The sequence below is a fragment of the Peromyscus maniculatus genome, chromosome 9 (genome assembly GCF_049852395.1).
Source record: "Peromyscus maniculatus bairdii isolate BWxNUB_F1_BW_parent chromosome 9, HU_Pman_BW_mat_3.1, whole genome shotgun sequence".
Taxonomy (NCBI): domain Eukaryota; kingdom Metazoa; phylum Chordata; class Mammalia; order Rodentia; family Cricetidae; genus Peromyscus; species Peromyscus maniculatus.
The window spans coordinates 4,739,679-4,759,918 of record NC_134860.1 but is presented as its reverse complement, the minus strand read 5'-3'; the positions used below and the strand labels follow the sequence as shown (position 1 = coordinate 4,759,918).

At 45.5% G+C, this 20,240-nt stretch overlaps 1 protein-coding gene across 1 annotated transcript in view; it reads right to left on the bottom strand.

The window, feature by feature from the left end:
• Positions 1-20,240, bottom strand: part of Stimate (STIM activating enhancer) — a 55,093-nt gene that overhangs the window by 33,093 nt on the left and 1,760 nt on the right. The window lies entirely within an intron of this gene.

Below are 20,240 nucleotides of genomic sequence, written 5' to 3'. Positions count from 1 at the left end.
TGCTGGGATTAAAGGCGTGCACCACCACCACCACCTGGCTCAGTTGGCCCATTTGGGAGAACAGTCTGAGGGTGATCAGTGAGGATAGCTTCATCCCAGCATGGCTCCAGAAACATCTCACTGCATCTTCAAGGACAAGCAGACTCAGCTGCTATCTAGACTCAATGTGCATTCAGTTGAGTTCCTTTGAGGATTTCTGAGGCAGCCTGACCAGATCAAGTACTGTCAAATCAGTGAGGCTGATAGCTCCTAGCAGGCACTCCAGATATACTACTCACTCACCCTAGGAGGTGGATGGAATCATCCTCAGTTTTAGATGAAGAACTGATGCTCAGAGCAGTTAAGGAACTTGCTGAAGGTCTACAGGTGGTCACTGGTGAAGTTGGAACTAGGACATTGTCAACTTTTACTGGCCTGGATGGAATCAGTGTCAGGAATGAGGATGGCCTCTAGGGGCAAAGTAAAGCTTGTGAAACTCAGTCCTCTATGTAATCTGGATTGCACAAGTCAAGAAGAGCATCTGAGAGATGACCACCCTCAGAAGATAAATCTAGGGCTGGCAAGATGGCTCAGCAGGTAAAGGCACTCCCTGGACAAGCCTGGTTACCAGAATTCAATCCCAGAACCTAGGAAAAGGCAGAAGGAGAGATCAATTCCACAGTTGTCCTCTGGCATCCACATGCTCCCAAACTCCCCAGTGCTTTCAAAAAGGTAAATCTAGATAGCAAAACAATTCCAGAAGGCCATTTAGTCTAGAAGGTAGAGAGGGTATATAAGAATGGATCAAAATTTTATGACATAGTGTAGTGCTGGGGGATGTCTTTTTGTACGCTGTGAATATATGTTGTTCCCATTGGTTAATAAATAAGCTGCTTTGGCCTTATGGCAAGGCAGCTTAGAGGCATGCGGGAAATCCAAGGAGAAAGACAGGAAAGAGAAAGGCAAAGTGAGGGAAGACGCCAGACTGCCGTTCTAGGAACAACATGTAATGGGATGTAGGTAAAGCCCGGGAACACGTGGCAATACATAGATTAATAGTTATGGGTTGAATTAAACCATAAGAGCTAGCTAGCAAGAGACTTGCCATAGGTCATACAGTTGATAATTAATATTGAGCCTCTGTAGTGTAGGTTAGAAGGGAGGGCATTTGATGATCAAAGTTCACAGGTGCAGACAAGAGGTCAACCTGGCTCCTCTGAGAAGCCCTGTTTGTGGCTTTTCCTCCTACCAGTCCTAGTAGTTCAGGCTCTTAGGCAACTCCACACCTGCTCAGCCAGTGGGAGTTGGGTGGAGGAAAAGCTCATGAGTATGCAAGCTTCCCAAGAGTATGCAACATCCCTCCACCTTCACTGAGGCTTTCAGCCACCTTCCCATTGGCTGCTTCTCCAAGCGCTACTTGTGGGCTGATGTGGCCAAGGGCACAATGTCAGTTAGCAAAGTTGGCTTACAGGTGGGAAGAGTTCCGTTCCTCACGCCATAGTGTAGAACAAACAGTGGGGCGCACCAATGATCATAAATAAATGTGTACCATAGTGAGGACGCAGAAACAGCAGGATGAGTAGGTTGAGGGCGGAGCAGAGGCCTGGGAAGCAGGACACCTGGGTCTAGTCCCAGCCCCATCTCTGAGCTGCTGGGAGGCTTAAGTGGGCCACTCAGCCCCTCCAGTTCCACATATACAGGGAGTCTTGGACTAGGAGGGGCATATTCTAGTTCCACTAAGTGATGATGATACAGTAGGAATGGACCTAACTCCCCAGGACCATGTGCTATGAAAAGTAGTCACCAAAGTGGGGTGCACTGGGTTAACTGTGAAACCAAAACAAGAGCCACACTGTTGTTAAGGAGCCATATTGTTAACTCTTCATATCTTACAAGAACAAGTTTCTGTTTTTAAGCCCAATGTATCTTGCAAACCATGTTTTTCAACCTATGCTGAACTTGCTACCCGTGATATACACCCACCCCTTTGCCTTGCTAAACTCCTGAACCTGTGATACATGACTGCCCTTTTGCTTAACCAGAATGTGTCTTCCCTGATACCTTGAGGACTCCCCTTCCACAGGGTGGATGCTTGCACTTATCTACCCACAGGCAGCAGCCCTGAGCCCTGAGTCCCCACTCAGGTGCTAACGGTCCAGTATCTCCACAGCTGTTCTCTATCAACCCTGACCCTTCCCCATAAAAGGGACCTCAAAAGCCTGTGAGGGGCTGCTCTCCGAAAGCCCCACTTTGGGAGAGGCAGTCAGCTGGCTAGTTCTAAGTACAGTTGTTTAATCAGACAGTTGTGGAATTGTTTCTTATCCCCTCCAGGTCTAACATGAACACTCACTCAGCACTACAATTCTGAGTACCTCATCCAGCACAGTTTCCCTACGAGCCTATCAAGACTGGAAATCAGCACCCCATCTTGAAGAGAAGAAATAATCCCGGAGGGATAAAGTTATTGCGAATGAAGCCACACAGTACTGGAAAACCACCACTATGCAGCAAGGTACGGCGGTCATGAGAAGCCAGGACCCCAGTTCAGGTAGGACCCATCAACAAGTCAGGCTGAGTCCTCCCTCTGGATGACAAGTGTTTGCCCTCCTACCTGTCCCGAGAGCCACCCAAATGCACTTCTGTCCTGATATTATTGCACCGAAACATGGCAAGGCTTTTTTCCAAGGACAAGCCAACAGGACCTGACTTGTTCTGAAGCGACATAAGAAGTCAGAGTTGTGTCTATGTGAGGACTAGCTCTGCGGAGTTTTGGAAGGCAGCATTACTTTCTCAACAATGAGAGGCAGGGAGACACTACCTTTAGAATGTAATGGTCATAATGGTGGGAAAAACAATTTAAAGAAAGTAAAAAGTGGCACTGGGGCTATAGCTTAATGTCAGAGCGTCTGTGTGGGTGCCCAAGGCCATGGTTCAACACCTAGCACCACAAAACAACAACAAAATTGATCAAAAAGAAGTTAGTCATTGTGGCATACACTGATAGGCAAATGCTAAAGATCGAGGGTTCAAGGCCAGCCTGGTATACATTTTCTTTCTGGAGACTCAGGGTATAGATCCACTGGTAGAATGCTTGCATAGCATGCTCAAAGCCCTGGGTTCAACCCCCTCTTCCCACCCCCCAGTATTGGGTGTAGTGCATGCACCTAAACCTAGCACTCAAGAGATAGAGTCAGGAGAACAAGTTCAAAGAGACCCTGTCTCAAAACAAACCAACAAAAATGAACACTATAAAACAAAAAACTAGCCAGGAGGTGGTAGTGCAGGCCTTTAATCCCAGCACTCGGGAGGCAGAAGCAGGCGGACCTCTGTGAGTTCAAGGCCAGCTTGGCCTACAGAATGAGTTCCAGGACAGTTAGGACTGTTACACAGAGAAACCCTGTCTCACCCCCGACCCCCAAAAGGAACTAGTGAGACTGCTAATAACATGGCAACGATCAATCTTCAGAGAAACATCCTCTGCTGTGCAAATGAGGGAGGCTACAAGAACATACTTTGGCTTGATCAGAGTACTGTATATTTACCTAGATGCTCCCTCCAACTGCACCCCAACCCTCCCACCCCATTCCTCTACCTCTAGGAACACTAAGACAGACATTCTTTAAAATTTACTCACGGACGCAAATTAATAGGTAGCCTTAGAAGATCAGCTGACGCTGGAGGGACACAGTTACATTTAAGACCTTTCCCCTAGATCCTCAGCCCTGTGAGGTGAACACCCAAAGTAATCTCTTTTCAAACAACATCAACTGTACAATTGGCCAAAATTGAGCCAAACGAAAAGTCTTGGGAATCGAGCGGAAAGAGGCAGGGTAGCAGAGCAGTCTTAACCCCAAGAATGCCGAGGACTACAGTGAAGAGATGAGCCCCCAGGGAGCTGTACACACAGCCTTCTCTGGCCATCAGTGGGGACTGTATCCAGTGGTCGGATGCTTCAGGTGCCGCTTCTCATCTATTTCCACCTTTCCCTACTGAGGAAGAACAGGTGGATGGTGGGAGCAGAGGTGATACCAGCACAGAGACATTTTGCTATCAACAAAGGCCCTTAGCAGAGAGAGGTTGTGAAGGAAAGCAGGGTTGCAGTCATGAAGCTGAGCCATGACGGCTCATCTGCTCATGCTTGGATCCCTCATATTAGGGAAATTCCCTCTGTGGACAATGGTCATGAGAGGCACTAAGTGATCCCAATAACTAAGGCTGAGTAGACTGCTTAGTGAAAGATATGGTTTAAAAAGAGAGGTCTGCCTTGAGGGCTACAAACTCCAGCTACATGGAGTGAGGGGAAGTCAGTTTAGCATTTAGAGGTCTGGAGAATCTCGGCTTTGCCTGACGATGTTTTTGAGACTGACTCAAAACTTGGCTTTTGGCTCCCCCTTCCTAAAATACACCAATTCCAAAGATCCAGTATGTCCTGGTTCTGCTATTTCTCCTTTAAAACAGGCCTGCTTATGCCACCTACCATCCAAAAAAGCTGTACAGAACCCACAAATCCTGGAAGAAAAAGGAGGTCTAGGGCTCTCCAACTTGTCCTTCGACTTTACAGCCCGGCAAGAGTACTGAACAGCAGTGACCTTTGGACTTGCTCCTCAGCCAAAGTACCTGTAGGATACTTGGCTAGGCTCTACCACACCCGATGCTATGAACAGGATCCAAATGTGGCAAGGGCAAGAACAGAGCCAAGGGAAGCAGAGTTAAAAGACACTATCAAGAAACAGAACAGAGCCAGGCGGTGGTGACACACGCCTTTAATCCCAGCACTCGGGAGGCAGAGCCAGGCGGATCTCTGTGAATTCGTGGCCAGCCTGGGCTACCAAGTGAGTTCCAGGAAAGGCGCAAAGCTACACAGAGAAACCCTGTCTCGAAAAACCAAAAAAAAAAAAAAAAAAAAGAATCAGAACAGACAGGGCTGGAGAGGTGACTCAGCACTTAAAAACACTTGTTGCTACTGCAGAGAGCCAGGGTTTGATTTTCAGCACCTATATCATGGCTCACAATCACCCATAACCCCAGTTCCAGGAGATCCATTGTTTTCTTCGGACCATGGTGGGCACCAGGTATGTATGTGGTGCACAGACATACATGTAGGCAAAACACCCATGCATATAAAATAAACCTTTAAAAAAAAAGAATCAGAAGGGATTGGGGATGGCTTAAATCACTTAAGTGCCTACTGTGTTAGCTTGGGGCCTTGAGTTTGGATCTTCAATATTCAGTGTAAATTCTGGCACCTTTATGTGTGTTTGTAACCTCAGCTCTGTAGAGACAGGTGGATCCTTGAAACTCACTGGCTCCCAATCAGCCCAGCTGAATTGATGGGCTCCAATTTGAGTGACAGACCCTGCCTTAAAAGATGACAGGGAGAGTGACTGAGGAAGGTACCCAAGGTCAACCTCTGGCATTTATGTGCTTGCACATGTATAATTACACACACGTGCACGAGTGCACACTCATGTCAGGAGAATGGTGACTGTGTATCACATTCTCAAGGAGAGCAGGTGGGTGAGAAAGACCTACTGAGGCATCCATCTATCTTAAGGTGGAGGACAAGTCAGGCTCTGCACTGTATCAGAGGGCTCCTGGTGCTCCCTTTCATTGAGAAAGGAACCCCTCAAGTGCTCCTTTACATAGAAGAGTTAGAAACAAAGCCACACTGAGATTTTTTTTTCAAGACAGGGTTTCTCTGTGTAGTTTTGGTGACTGTCCTGGATCTCACTTTGTAGACCAGGCTGGCCTCAGCTCATAGAGATCCACCTGGCTCTGCCTCCCAAGTGCTAGGATTAAAGGCGTGCGCCACCACTGCCTGGCCCACACTGAGATTTAAAATGTGTAAAAAGTCACCACATAGAGAATGGATTTCTTTTCAAACACTGGCCTGTTTGACTCCCACATGTCATTCAGAGGCTCACCATATAACAAAAGCAGTCTGAAATTCAGCATGGATTGTAGAAACAGATTTCTCACCAGTTAAAGCATAAGCAGAGAGCAGTCAAGGAGGCTTGCTAAGAACAAGGAATCTCAGAAGTGGGCGGTGCCTATGTTGGCTTAGATGTTTGCTGGTAAACCTACCTTCCAGAGTACAGGAGGGCTGGCAATGCTACAACCCACCGGTGGGACTGTGGCAGCCCTACTCCCCAAGTCTATATCCCATCTCTTAGTTCTCACCTTCCCCTATAGCAGACACACAGGAACTGACCTCTATCCATTCAGTACACAAACCTGGACAGTGAGTTACTTGTTCAAGTAATCTGTTTTCCTAATCGACTGCAGGCTTTTAGAACACAGTGATCAAGTTTCTCAACTTCTTCATGTCAGTTTTGATATATCATGTGTCACTGTTACACCTACTCTGAAACCCAGTGGCTTACAATAAACATTCATTATTGGTTTAGACGTGTAGTTCTGACATGATCTCTGGGGAAGCTGCATCATCCCTGGGGATCCACTCCAAAAATCCACATACACAGCCTCTAGCGACGCAACGTTTTCTAGAGGTACTTAAGGCCTGTCACTTAGAGCACTCCACAGAATGACAGGGAGGGTGGAGAAAGGGCAAAGAGGGAGGCACTGAGAGCATGTGACTCCTATGTGGTTTAGAGGACTCTAAAACAGTTTTTATGCTTGCTACTGTGGTAAGTGTAGTGCTTAATGTTAAGAAACAAACTGAAGAGCCGGACAGGATGGTATATAGCCTATAATTATAGCATTTGGGAGGCTGAGGTCATTCAAGGTCAGCTTCTGCACCATAGCAAGTTGGAAGCCAGGCCCTTAAAGGAAGGAAAGAAAGAGGGAATCAATTCCTTCCTAATGTATATAACCTGCTAACATCACATTGAACTTTGGGACTGTAACTGAAAACCTTAACTGATAAAAGAGGTCAAGGAGCTAAGATGGAATCATAAGGCTGAATCACATGCTTTGGGTAAAAGGGGGCCAAAGTTCCTTTATACATTTTTTTATTAAAGATGTATTTTTAAAGATTTATTCTTATTTATGTAGTGTGTGTGTGTGTGTGTGTGTGTGTGTGTCTGTGTGTGTGTGTCTGTGCACGTGCGCCCCAGGAGACCAGAAGAGGGTGTTGGATCCCCTGGAGTTGGAGTTACATGCTAGTTGGCTGATGTGGGTGCTGGGAACTAACTCCAATCCTTTGGAGGAACAGGAAGTGCTCTTAGCTGCTGAGCTATCTCTCTAGAACCCTTTATTCACAAGTGACATTTTTTTCCACTGGACACAGAATTCCAGATTGACAGGCTTTTACTACGCATATCTATCTGAACGATGATCCATTGGGTTTTGGCTCAAATAATTTGGTGAAAAGCCCATATTCGTTCTTACGTTTATTTCTCTGTATGTAACATCTTTTTCTTTTCTGGTCTTTACAGATTTCTTTCTATCACTATTCTTCACCAATCTGATTTCACTGTGGCAGTGTGACTTTGTTTTTTCTGCCTGGAGTTGGATCTCTGACTTTATAATTTCCATCAACTCTGGAAAATATTTCAGCCATTATTCCTTTTTTCCAACAGCTTTTTTCTGCTCTTTCTTCTCTCATCCCTTCTGGAAATCCAATTATATACCAGGCTTTTGATATTTTTTATATAAATACAATAATATTTATTTTTATCATAGCTTTGTTCATTTCTCTCAGCCCGTCCTCTCTGGGCTTCAGTTTATAATGTCTTGTTGGGTTTTCATATTCAGCATCCTTGTGTGCAGTCTAGTTCTCTGTTAAGCTGGTTCACTGACTTTTTTGGAAAATTTCTTTTCTATTCAAGAAATTCCATGTGGTTCCCTTTAAAATCTTCCATTCACGCCTTGCTCTGATCTGATTTTTCTTTAAGACCTTTAGAAGGGAGCAGGGGAGATGGTTCAGTCTACAAAGCACCTGCTGTATGAGGATGGGGAGCTGACTTCCGATCCCCAGTGCCCATGCAGAAGCCTGCTGCGGCAGCAGGTGTCTAACTCAGCACCAGGGGAGCAGAGGAGACAGGTGGATCCCTAGAGCTCACTGGCCAGACAGCCTAGCCCAATTAATGAGCTCCAGGTTCAGTGAGACCCTATCTCAAAAAATAAAGTAGAGAACAATTGAGGAAGACAAGTGATGTTAACCTTGGACCTCCATATAGGTGTATGTACACTAGCTGAGCTAAGTAGGTCTTCAGGCTTGCTTAGCGTACTTTTACTCACTGGCTTTCTATTTCTATTGACTAGATTTTCAAATATCCCATTGCATTTAGTCTCACGCCTACCACCTCAAGGCAACCATTAACTTACCTGTTGTTACTCTACATTAGAATCACCTTTTCCTAAAACACATATATTCTTTTTATTTGGCACCTTCTGCTCAGCATTTCCAAGTATGAGCATCAGCCATATCGCTGCACCACACATCAGTGGCTTCTTCCTTCTGGTTGCCAACATTTATTCCACTGTTAAGACACACCATGGTTATTTATTCGCATGTTCACAAACATTTGGACTATCCTTTTGTGGTCTCCTTGTTACACTTCCTTGTGTTCTCTTCTACTAAATAACCCAGGGATAAAACTGCTTGGGTATATGGGACATGGAACTTTATAAGAACCTGGCAAGTGATCTTCCAAAGTGGTTATATTGTTTTCATGTCCAACTGTAATGTATGAAAGTTGAAAAGGTTATATTCCTTTTGTACTTGGTATTGTTGGTGGGTCTTTTTAGTTTTATTCAGTTAACTGAATAATGTGGGTGAATAATGGTGTCTTATCATTATTTTAATTTGCATTCCCTTGATGCCTAAGATTGTTTTTTCATGTGTTTATTGGCTATTCGTGGATCTTCAGGAGAAATGTCTATTAATAGCTTTTACCTTTTTAAAAAGAACATTGCCCCTTTTCACTGAGTTGTAAGAATTCTTCACATGGTCTAGTTATAAGTGCTTGGTAAGATACTGATATTGCAAATATTTTCTCCTAGTTTATGATTTACCTTTAAAAAATTAACATTAATTTTAATAGATAATTCATGTATTTAGAGAGCACATGCTGATGTTTTGATATATGTATATATACAATGCAGAATGATTAAGTTAGGCTAATTATGCATCCATCATCTCACTATGTTTTCTAATAAGACATTAAATTTTATCCCTTTCAATTATTGTAAAATACAGTTTATAATCCTATTTCTGAAATGATTGAGACCAGTGTTCCTGATATTAGAATTTTTCAGATTTTGGAATATTTTCATGTACTTTGTAAGCATTCCTAGTCAAAAATCTGAAACTTTGTTTTGTATTTTTTTTTTTTTTTTTTTTTGAGACAGGGTTTCTCTGTGTAGCCAGGCTGGCCTTGAACTTACAGAAATCCTCCTGCCTCTGCCTCTTGAGTGCTGGGATTAAAGGCGTGCACTACCACTGCCCAGCTTAATTTATCATTTTTTAAAAAATTTATTTCAGGGCTGAGGACCGAACCCAGGGCCTCTGAGCTAAACCCCCAGCCCCTAATTTATCATTTTTAATGGCTTAGGCTTTTAGTGACCTACAAAATCTTTGTCCAAAGTTGGAATTCCTGTTTCCATGGTTTCTTCTAGGACTCTTTCAGCTTTCATTTCCACTTTCTCATCTGTGATCTATTTCTAGTCAGGTTTTTCCTTCATTCAGGGTTCTTATGGTTTTTCCTTCATTCAGGGTTCTTAGCTCAGGCTCACCTATCCTTGTGACATCCTCCTGCTTCAACCTCCTGAGTGCTAGAGGAGTTCTAATCTCACCCTGCCTGTCTGTTCTAATGTCCGTGGAGATGTATCTGACTTGACTGACTTCTATTTCAGAAGAGATCCTGATAAAGAACCGCCCTTGCTGGCTTACCCCACCCAGTCTACTATTAGTCCTGGACCCTACTCTTCTTGTCCAATCACATTTCAATGTCTGTCCATGTTTCAGGCATGCTGAAGCAATGAGGTTTCTTCACATAAGCCCCAAAGCATGGTGTTTGGAGTTTCCAGATGCTAAATGTCTGCAGGTGAATAGTGCACATTGCCCATGGAAAGAGCAAGGACATTCCACACTCCTTCCTTCATACGCTGCTCTATGAGTCTTCATCTTTGTCAATATCCTTTATAAGAAACCAGTAAACTGGGCAGGAGACATGGCTCAGTGGTTAAGACCCGACCAAGTTCAGTTCTCAGCACCTAAGTATAGCAGTTTATAGTCATTGTTAACTCCAGCTCCAAGGTTCTGACACCTCTGGCCTCAGTGAGAAGGCACCTGTCCTCATGGGCACATATCCACATGTGCACTCCCGCACCCTGCACATTGAAAAGAAGAAACCAGTAAACCTAAGAGATCGTTTCCCCGAGTTCTGTAGCCATCTGAACAAGTTAACCAAACCCAGCATGTAGGTTGTGTGGACCCCAACGTCAGTGAGTCAGAAGCTCAGATAAGCAGCAACCAGAGGCTTGAACTGGCAGCTAAACAGAGAAGGTGGACTCGAACACTGAGCCCTCTGGCAGGGCCAGAGACAAAGCCCGAGGAAGTGGTGCCAGGATGGAATCAAACGGGAGGACACTGCACAGCATCTGCTACTGCAGAACTGACTGATGGCTTGTTAGAACTGGCTCACCCGAGAGAAAAGAAATTCGAGTCTGTCTCTCCTGCCTCAGTGAGAGAGTTATGAGCCAAGAACAGTGCAGGAAAAGCCCCCATTTCTGGGGTCAGTAGCAGTCCATATTGTGAATGTGCAGCAGAAGAAAATGAGCTTTCCCTTTTAATACATGTAAAAAGGCTTTAAAAAAAAAAGCCACGTACTGATTGCTGGACACTTGGGCATCACTCCTCTGAGGTACTACCTGGATGCCTCAGTTGTCCAATATGACCCCACACACACTCTAAATGCCAAGAACTCTGCTATCTCTGGGTCCTGGAAACAGCTCTGCTTGCAGCACCCAGGCAGCTGCTCTTTCCTTTCATCATGAGTTTCATCGCTCCCCCCCGCCCATCAGAGGTAAGTGTTCACCAACAGTCCTGCGGCCCCGGGCAGGTGTCTGCACCTTTCCTGTGCAGCTTCCCCTTTACACCGTCTCCTGCAAACCCAGCCGCTTCGGGCTCTTCAACTTTACTGGCTTTCTTTTTCTTCTTCTTCTTTTTTTTTGGGGGGGGGGGGGGTTGAGACAGGGTTTCTTTGTGTAGCCCTGGCTGTCCTGGAACTCATTCTGTAGACCAGGCTGGCCTCGAACTCACAGTGATCTGCAAGGCAGGCACCACCACGGCCCAGTGCAACTTTGCCTTCTTATTGTGCCACAACTTTGGCTATGTGTGGGTCCCTCACTGGTTTTTTGTTTGTTTGTTTTTCAAGACAGGCTTTCTCTGTGTAGCTTTGGAGCCTGTCCTGAATCTCACTCTGTAGCCCAGGCTGGCCTCGAACTCACAGAGATCCGCCAGGCTCTGCCTCCCGAGTGCTGGGACTAAAGGCGTGCGCCACTACTGCCCGGCTCCTCGCTGCTCTTAAACTGGAAGTAGTCTCCAGGCAGAATGCTGGGAGGAAGACCCTATAGCTCACCTCCTTATCTCCTTTCCACGGGGAATGCTGTGAGAAGCAGTTGTTGTTCAATGGCTACAAACAAGAGTTTCATTTATTTTGGCCCACTTTCTGGTTGCTTATAGAAGAAGGGTAAGTCACTCTTTCATAAGCAAAAGCATCTTCGTCTACTCTACTTTTGCACAGACTCAAATGTCAAATTTATCCACACAGGAAAGACTGCTCTCATTTAAGTGATTCAGTCCTATTGAATTCTACAGAGAGGTGGCTCAGAGGTTAAGAGCACTGACTGCTCTACCAGAGGTCCTGAGTTCAATTCCTACCAACCCCATGGTGTCTCACAACCATCTATAATGAGACTTGGTGCCCTCTTCTGGTGTGAAGGAATACACGCAGGCAGATCACTGTATACATAATAAATAAATAAATCTAAAAAAAAAAAAAAAAAAAAAGAATTCTAATCTCAAGATGACAAACCTTTATTTTCCCCATGTTGTCCATCCTCCTAGAACACACTGCACCAATGGTCCCAGCGAAAACCAAGTGGGCCATGAATACTAGGAACCAAGTAATGCTGAAGATCTCTACTTAGAGAAGACACAGGTGGCCCACAGTTAGGAAGCAGCATCCTGTGTGTGGCATGTAAACAGTGTATACTGCACACGACAGGCCGAGAGGCAGGACAGCCTAGAGCTGGGCTGAGACCCACTGGGTCTGAACTGAACTTTTGTCGTTTAACATGAACTTACCTGCCTGGTGCCTCAGGTTTCCAATGTGAAACAGGCTAGTAGGAGCACCATCCGAGAGGACTCATATAAGGAGGAATGTACTTACAGGAGCCAGTGCCTGATAAGTTCTCCATACAGTTACCGGATCAAACCAGCCACAGCACCTCCACCTTCTTCTTGTGATCTTAACTGCCCAACCATGGATGCTTTACAGAGAACACTGACAAACAGATCCTGTATTTACACAGTCTTAAAATATCTCTCTGGGGCTAGGAGTGGGTGTGTAGCTCAATGGTACAGCATTTAATTAGCACTGACTAGCTCGTGTAAGATTCAGGGTTCAACACTCAGATCCCAGCACCGCCAAAACGCTACATAAATCTCCCTTTAAGTTCCATGTTTGTTACAAAGGGGAAACTGTCATAGCAGAGAGACTCAGAGGAGTCATCTTACCCAAGTTACTAAACAACCAATGTCGGTGCCCCAGGTCAGGGCCCAGTGAGAGGCTAACCTCATTTACACAGTAGCTCTGCCCAACACATGCAAACCAAGCAAAATGTAGTCCTGTAGTAGGTCAGGGTGGCCATGACAGCATCAGGGTGACTGAGGAAACTTCAATGGGTAAAATGCATGCTGCACAGGCGCTCGTAAGAGGTCAGGGCGAGGTGCCACCAGCCCGACCGTCCTGCAAGTCACCAGCACCATCTACTGTACCTGAGCTCCCCCCACACAACACAACAGCAGCCGTGGTCAGGTGGCATTCCTATCTACCCTTCCCGATGCCTTGTATCACCCCACCAAAAATTCAGCCTGAGTTACTGTCCTCATGGGCCTCATGCCAGGGCCCCCATTACTGGAGAATGAGACCACACTGTAACACAGCTACAGCTGTGGTGGCATATGCTTGTATACCTAGCACTTGGGAGGCGGAGGTGAGAGGATTGCTTGAGTTTCAGGAAAATCTACATAGCAAGTATCAGGCCAGCCAAGCCCACATAGCAAGACTCTGTCTCAAAAAGCTGAACAAATAAAAACAAAGAAAATAGCTGTTCTCAGAATCCTGTTCTATCCATACCAGTGACTCCTGTACCCAACTACAGCATTCTTGTTGGCTGCTCCCTGAATATTCCTCCCTGTTTTGGAATATCAGTTATTTTCTTAAATATACCCTAAGGGGGTGGAGGAATCACTACTGGCAAGCTGAGCAGTGGTGGCGCACGCCTTTAATCTCAGCACCTGAGAGGCAGAGGCAGGCGATCTCTGTGAGTTCAAGGCTAACCTGGTTTACAGACTGAGTTCCAGGGCAGCCAGAGCTACACAGAGAAACCCTGTCCCCAAAATAAAAATGAAACAAAACAAATCACTATTGGTTAAATTAATAGACATCAAAACTACCTTTGTGTACTCTTTATTTCATGTAATAGAGTTAGAATGTTTTGTTATGTTGCCAATAACTGATAGAATTTCTCACAGAAAAATCTGAGAGTAGAATTGTAAAACTAGAGGTTTTTTTTTTTTTTTTTTTTTCCTTTTTCCTATGCTGGGAATCAAAACCAACCTCATGCATTCCAGATAAACGCTCTATCAATGAGCCAAATCCCACTGTAAACCAGGGCTCTTGACAAAATTAACACTATGTCTTTCAACACTGTGCCTTTGGGAACACAACCCCCTCTTGTCTCTGGTCCCTCCTGTGCTGGACCCACTTTGGGAGCCCATGAACTAATAACTCAGACTTCCAGTTTTCTGCCTCAAAAACCCAAGGGCAAGGCTAACGGAGGAGAGCCACGTGTGGGACACGCTGGGTCAAAGGCGCTGTCTCCCACACACTCTATCCCTAGGGCAGTGGTTCTCACCCTTCCTAATTCGGTGATCTTTAATCCTCAGGTTGTGGTGACCCCAAAAAATTATTTTGTTGCTACTTCGTAACTGTAAATTTGCAACTGTTATGAATCATAATGTAAGTATCTGATATACAGGATATCTGATATTTGACTCCTGTAGATCCCACAGGTTAAGAATCACTGCTCCAGGTGAATAATATCAACACACACACACACACACACACACACACACACACACACACACACACACACACACAGTGGGTACAAGGGACCTTGCTTGCTGCAACATCTTGTAAGTATTTCATCCCAAATATACTGTGGAAACTGAAAGACTACTTGAAGGCCTCGGGCACCTCAGCCAGGACATTCACACTAGGTCACATTCACACTAGGTCACATTCACACTAGGCAGGGTCACAACAAGACAGATGGTGCTGCTGCTGGGCCTCCACTCTCTGAAAACTCAGTTACTACCTTCTCTCTCTACATCATTTCTGATGACACTACAAACATCTTCTAGAAAAATGGAAAATCCCATGAAGTGCATAGGTGAATTTAAGAGGCCTAGAAAAGCCTAAAGATTAGAAAAAATATTGGAAGGAGGGAGTACTTGGGGAAAGACAAAGCTATAAAATAGGTTTGGGCACCATGTGTGACCTGGTCTGTGCATACAACTTTGTGAATACAGAAACGAAGAAAAAGCACAGAAGCCCATGATACTTATCAATGGTCAGTGATAGGAAAAGCCACAAGAATCTGTATCAAGTCTTTTTTTTTTTTTGGTTTTTCGAGACAGGGTTTCTCTGTGTAGCTTTGCACCTTTCCTGGATCTCACTCTGTAGACCAGGCTGGCCTCAAACTCACAGAGATCCGCCTGGCTCTGCCTCCCAAGTGCTGGGATTAAAGGCGTGCGCCACCACCGCCTAGCTGTATCTAGCTGCGTTCCCTGTACCTCTATGAAAGTGGTGGATAATCAATACAAGTCAGTTAACAACGAGGACCCGCCTGTGTTTGTCCCCCCAAAGGAGCCCTCCAGAAGTGGACTCTAGGTTCTGCTTATTGGCTGTGTGACCCTGGGCAAACTTCTCTGTAACTCGGTGTCCACATCTATAAGGGGGTACAAGTATCTGGATGGCTGTCAGGATTAAATGCCTAGTAATGAACATATCTGCCCACATGTCATCACCATCTACGCTGGAGTCACTGCCAATGGGACGTGGTGAGGCTAAGAGGGCAATTCTTCGTCGTGTTCTGACAGTCCACTGTTCTCAGACGTGGGGACAATAGACTGCTCTGCTATTATGAGCTGAAATGAGTTTCCTGTGTAAGGCACATGCTGAACAGATTCAGTGATTCTCAAACAGGGACAGCTTACCCCCAAAGAACTCTTGGCAATGTCTAGAGATATTTTTAATGGGCGTCACAATACAGAGGTTGCTACAGTGTCGAGTGGGCAGAGGCCGCAGATACTGCTAAGTGCCTTACAATGGGGAGGACAGCTCTCCACCACGAAAATCAACCCATTTCAAAATGCCAATAGTGCTAATCTGGAAAACTGCAGGACACAAGGATAGCGGGTCAGCAGTGGGGTAATTTTAAGGATTCTGTCCTTAATACGTCATCAGCCTGCAATGGCGTCCCACCCAAAAAAGCGGGTGGGCCCTCTGTGCGTCCCTCTCTTTCCTTTCCGTTCCTTCCTTCCATCTGTCTTCTTCTCTCCCTCTCTCTCTCCCCCTTCCCTTTCTCCTCTCCCTCTCCCCCCCCCACTCTCTCTCTCTCTCACTCCCTCCCTCTCCCCACCTCCCAATAAAGCTCTAAAAAGGTAACTAAGGCTGTGATTCTTCCAATCAGCACTCTCTTCTGCTGGCATGGCCACCATAGGTGGCGGTCAGGCACCAGCAGCGCCGTATAACCATCAGTAATCTCAGAGACTGACTACTTCTATGCACAGAATAATTTATAGGAAAAGGTAACTCCTAGAATAACTACTAGTCACATAGCATAAGCAAATGAACTCTGGGTTACTAATAGGTATCCGTAGATCACACAGGGCCCCGGAAATCCCTTCCTCACCAGTTCTAGTGACCAGAACAACCACCAACCACCAAGTGCCTGAGCAAAATAAAGCCCACGAGTAGGAGGCAGTGTGTCACCCAGAACTTGCACAGCCTCAGCATACTCCTTGCTCTCGAGGCCCCCATGACAAATCCAGGTGGAAACACAAGAAAGGGTTTGGTGGAGCCGGTATGGTATCTCTTAAAGCCACAGCTCTGGGTACATGCTCATTTGGAATTTACACTGACCTTGCTGATTGTGATGAAGGTTTGTTTTGTTTTTAATTTTTTTAAATTATGGACTCTATGAAGAGGGTTAGAAGCACTGTTCTAACATTGTTTAATGTGAGGATATTGTACAAACAAGGAGAGTAGGGAGGCAGATTCTAAACATTCAAAAACCAAGTTATAAGCACTTGGGAAATGTTCCTCCGTGAGGCCTCTGAACGCACACGACACACCAGGAGGACAATGACATCACCCCCACTCAGCACCCACAGAGGACGGGATGTGTACCTGACACTGAGCCTCGAAGACTTCAACGTACCAGAAGAGAGAATTACCATTCCCATCTTACAACCGAAGCTTTGAGAAATACCTACACTGCTCATGGACAGAAGCAGAGACCTAGGTGAGGACTGGATCCACTGCTGAGGGTCCTGCTATTTTTAATTTCTTATGAAGAAACTCCTTCAACACAACTTCATCTTCATGCAAATAGTATACTAATTACAAAGGGTTTAAACAGATCATTAAAGCAGCAGAGGTATGACAGGCCCCTACAGAGCAACCCTTGGCCAAGAGGTATTTAATAATTTTAAAGATGCATTTGATAAAATTATTCTACAATTCAGATCGTCTCCTAATTCACAAAACTCCAAATTAACAAAGTTTTATTATAAATGAAGTGGTAGAATGCCTTTTGGACAAATGCTATCAAATAAATGAACATCCAGAAATCCAAGTCTTCTGAAATGAATGCCCTGATGCTAACTAACATCAGCCACACTACTTTCCCTAGTGGGCACAAGAGCCCGGACAGAAAAAGGAATGCTCTTCTTTTCCACAGGGAGAGGAGTATGTGCTGGGTCCTGGGTGCTGGGCCCAGAGATCACTGCCTTTACTGCCTTTTAGCCTCAGCAGAGAGGTACAGCTTGCTTTCTTTACAAGGAAGTAACCTCTAGGTGAAAGGATACCAAGAACGGGGTTTTCATTCACTCTCAAAGCATGATAGTGAGAATGATACTTTTATAGGGGAGAAATGAGGGATCCTTCAATTTCTAACAAGAAGTAACTGGCCTTTCTCTTTCTTGATTTTTTGGGTTGTTTTGAGACAGGTTCTCTCCACATAACCCTGGCTGTCCTGGAACTTGTTCTGTAGACCAGGCTGGCCTAAACTCACAGAGATCCTACCAGTCAGGAGTCCTCCAAAGGCCAGTGTCATTAAAAACTAAAAAGCGTGCGCGCGCATGTACATAAGCAGTGGGGCTGGAGATAGAGCCAAGTGGTAGAACACTAGCCTGTCATGGTGAGGCCCAGGGGCATCCTAAGCACTGCTACAGCAAAGCCCAACCTGAACACAATGTACGGTCCTCTGCTGAGGCAACTGTTCAAAACTCCAGCTATTAAAAAAATACATGGCATCTGGGGAAATGTGAACATGCAGTGGATATCAGATGATAATGCTACTGAGTTATTAATCCTCTTAGGTGTTATACAGAGCACTGTCCTTATTCTTAGGAGACTGTTGAAGTATTCAGAGATGAAGTGTGGTAATGATTGCAACTTTTCTTCAAATGGCTCAGAAAAAAAAAAGTCATAAAGAGAGAAAGCTTGACAAAGTGTGAACTTACGAAACTAGGTAGCAGGCAGGCATTTGCTTTTCTGACATTTTTAAAGATAAAACTGTGATGGGATATAGAGAGGCAACCATAAGAAATATTGTGCCAACTTGGTATGTACATAGAGCACACAGGGAGGCCAGCTCTGTGTGAATGAAAATACCACATACTCTTATCTGGGATTAAGACATCAAAGCCGAGTGGACTGGTTTGTGATTTTGCTTTGGGCTACAGGAAAAGACCTATCGCTTCTTAATGCCAGTATCCTGTTGGTACAATCTGTATCCATTTCTACCAGCTTGCTAGTCCCCCTATCTGTGGTGTGAAAAAACACAGGCAGATTCACCCAAGCTGTCAAAATGCTTGTTTTGTTAAAGCCAATTGTGTCCACACTTCAGCTCAGAACCCTGACTGTGCATGGTGAAGGAAGCTTGAGTTCGCTCTGCACTCACAGTCCTGAGAGCAAACACCCCCAAATGCTAACACACACAAGCCAATGCCGACCTTTGGCTGACAGCTAGCTGACTCTCCTACACTGGAATAGTTTGCCAAGCTCCACAACTGCTCAGCTACACTCTGCTGCAACCAGTCCGAGTGACTTCAGTGAGTCACAGACTCTGAGACAAAGACACCAAACAAGAGGGACTGTTTGGCAGGCAGATCAGGACATAGCCTCTTGCTTAAAGTAGATATGTAGATATTCAGTCAGTTTCATAACATCTCCAAAAACTCAGAATGGCTAGAAACTTTATAATCTGGCTTGAGTTTGCTGGGCCTTCCCCGCACAAGGGGCTCCCTAGGTGAAAGCTCGTGGAAATCCACCCACTTAATTCACAAAGTGATGCTGCCCATGAATATACCAGTGGTTGGTGGCCTCTAACAGTCTGCATGGTTATACAGAATGAAGAACAGGATACACACAGGACCTCGCCTAGATGCCCTTAACTACCTCGTCTGAGTCAATCTGCAACTTCCAGACATAACACAAGATGTCTATCAGAGCACCAGGGGGAGAAATACTTGTAAGAACCCAAATTTTCCCTGGGTGATATTAAGATATATCCAAATTCTTCCTTTAGTACAGAGCCCACCCACTCACACCAGGGTAGAAACCCAGCAATGAGGGTAAAGTGATTTTATGCATAGAAAAAGAGTAAGAACAGCAGTCTGAGGATCCACTAAAACCAAGAATGTAAAGGGAGGAAACTTCACAGTCGGTCAGGCAGAGAAGTGAGTCTATCATACTACAGAAAGAGCTGGTCTGGCCAGAAAACAGAATAGTCGCTGTAGTCAGAACTGGGATAGGACCCAAGAGAGACACTGACTGACTCCTCTGCCTTAAGGGACACAGTACCAGGAAGCGGAAGACCTGAAAGAGAACAGGAACTGTTAGTTCAAATTGTTCAGAAGAATCTAAAAGGCATTTAAAATGTGCCTGAGGATGATAAAGACGGGACTGCTGAAGTAAGGTGCCCCCACCCCAATGGCTTCCAGTTGGGCTCTGGCCCAGAAGGCTGGCCCTGGGCTCCAGCAGCTCAGCCAGACAGATTCTGTGACCAGGAAGGCAGACGTGGACTAACAGCTGGCAGATGTGCTTCCCCAGCAAAAATCAAGTCCAAAGTGTAAGGCAGCCCCTTAAGAATCCCTTCCTCTTCCTGGCTATTCAAAACGGAAAACCCCATAGCTGTATTTCAACAGGACCAAGAAATCTAAGCAATATGAAAGGTACTTCCCGAACTGGGTTGCAGTGGGTTGGACCTCCTGATCCTGCCACAGTCCCACCTTCTGGGCTTGCTCTGCCTGCTTTGTGTGTCCAGGACAGACCCAGGGATGTACGGCCTTCCCAGTTCTTCCACACAGCGCTCTGACTCTCACTGTCCGGGGCCACCGGCCATTCTCATCGACTTCTCCCACGCCCAGCTTTCCCTTGGACAGGAATCCACTTTCTCAGAACATGCTCGCAGAAAGTGCTAGCAACACCGGGATTTGTGCATAAACTCACACTGAAGATTAAGTAAAGAGGTGAGAGTGTCCCTGAAGACTTGCAGGGCCAGAACGGCCACTCGGAACACATTCACCCCGACAGTTCACATCGGTGAGCACCTCTGCCCAGACATAATCAGTCGCCAATCACAAGTGTGAAACCCTAAGGGTCCCACCGGACCAACAGCACCAATCAAACCCACAGCCAGCTTCCACACTACAAAATCGCAGCAGGTTTTGCATAATAAAAGTGAGACCTATAGCTCCTTGAGAAAGGCGTGGTGGC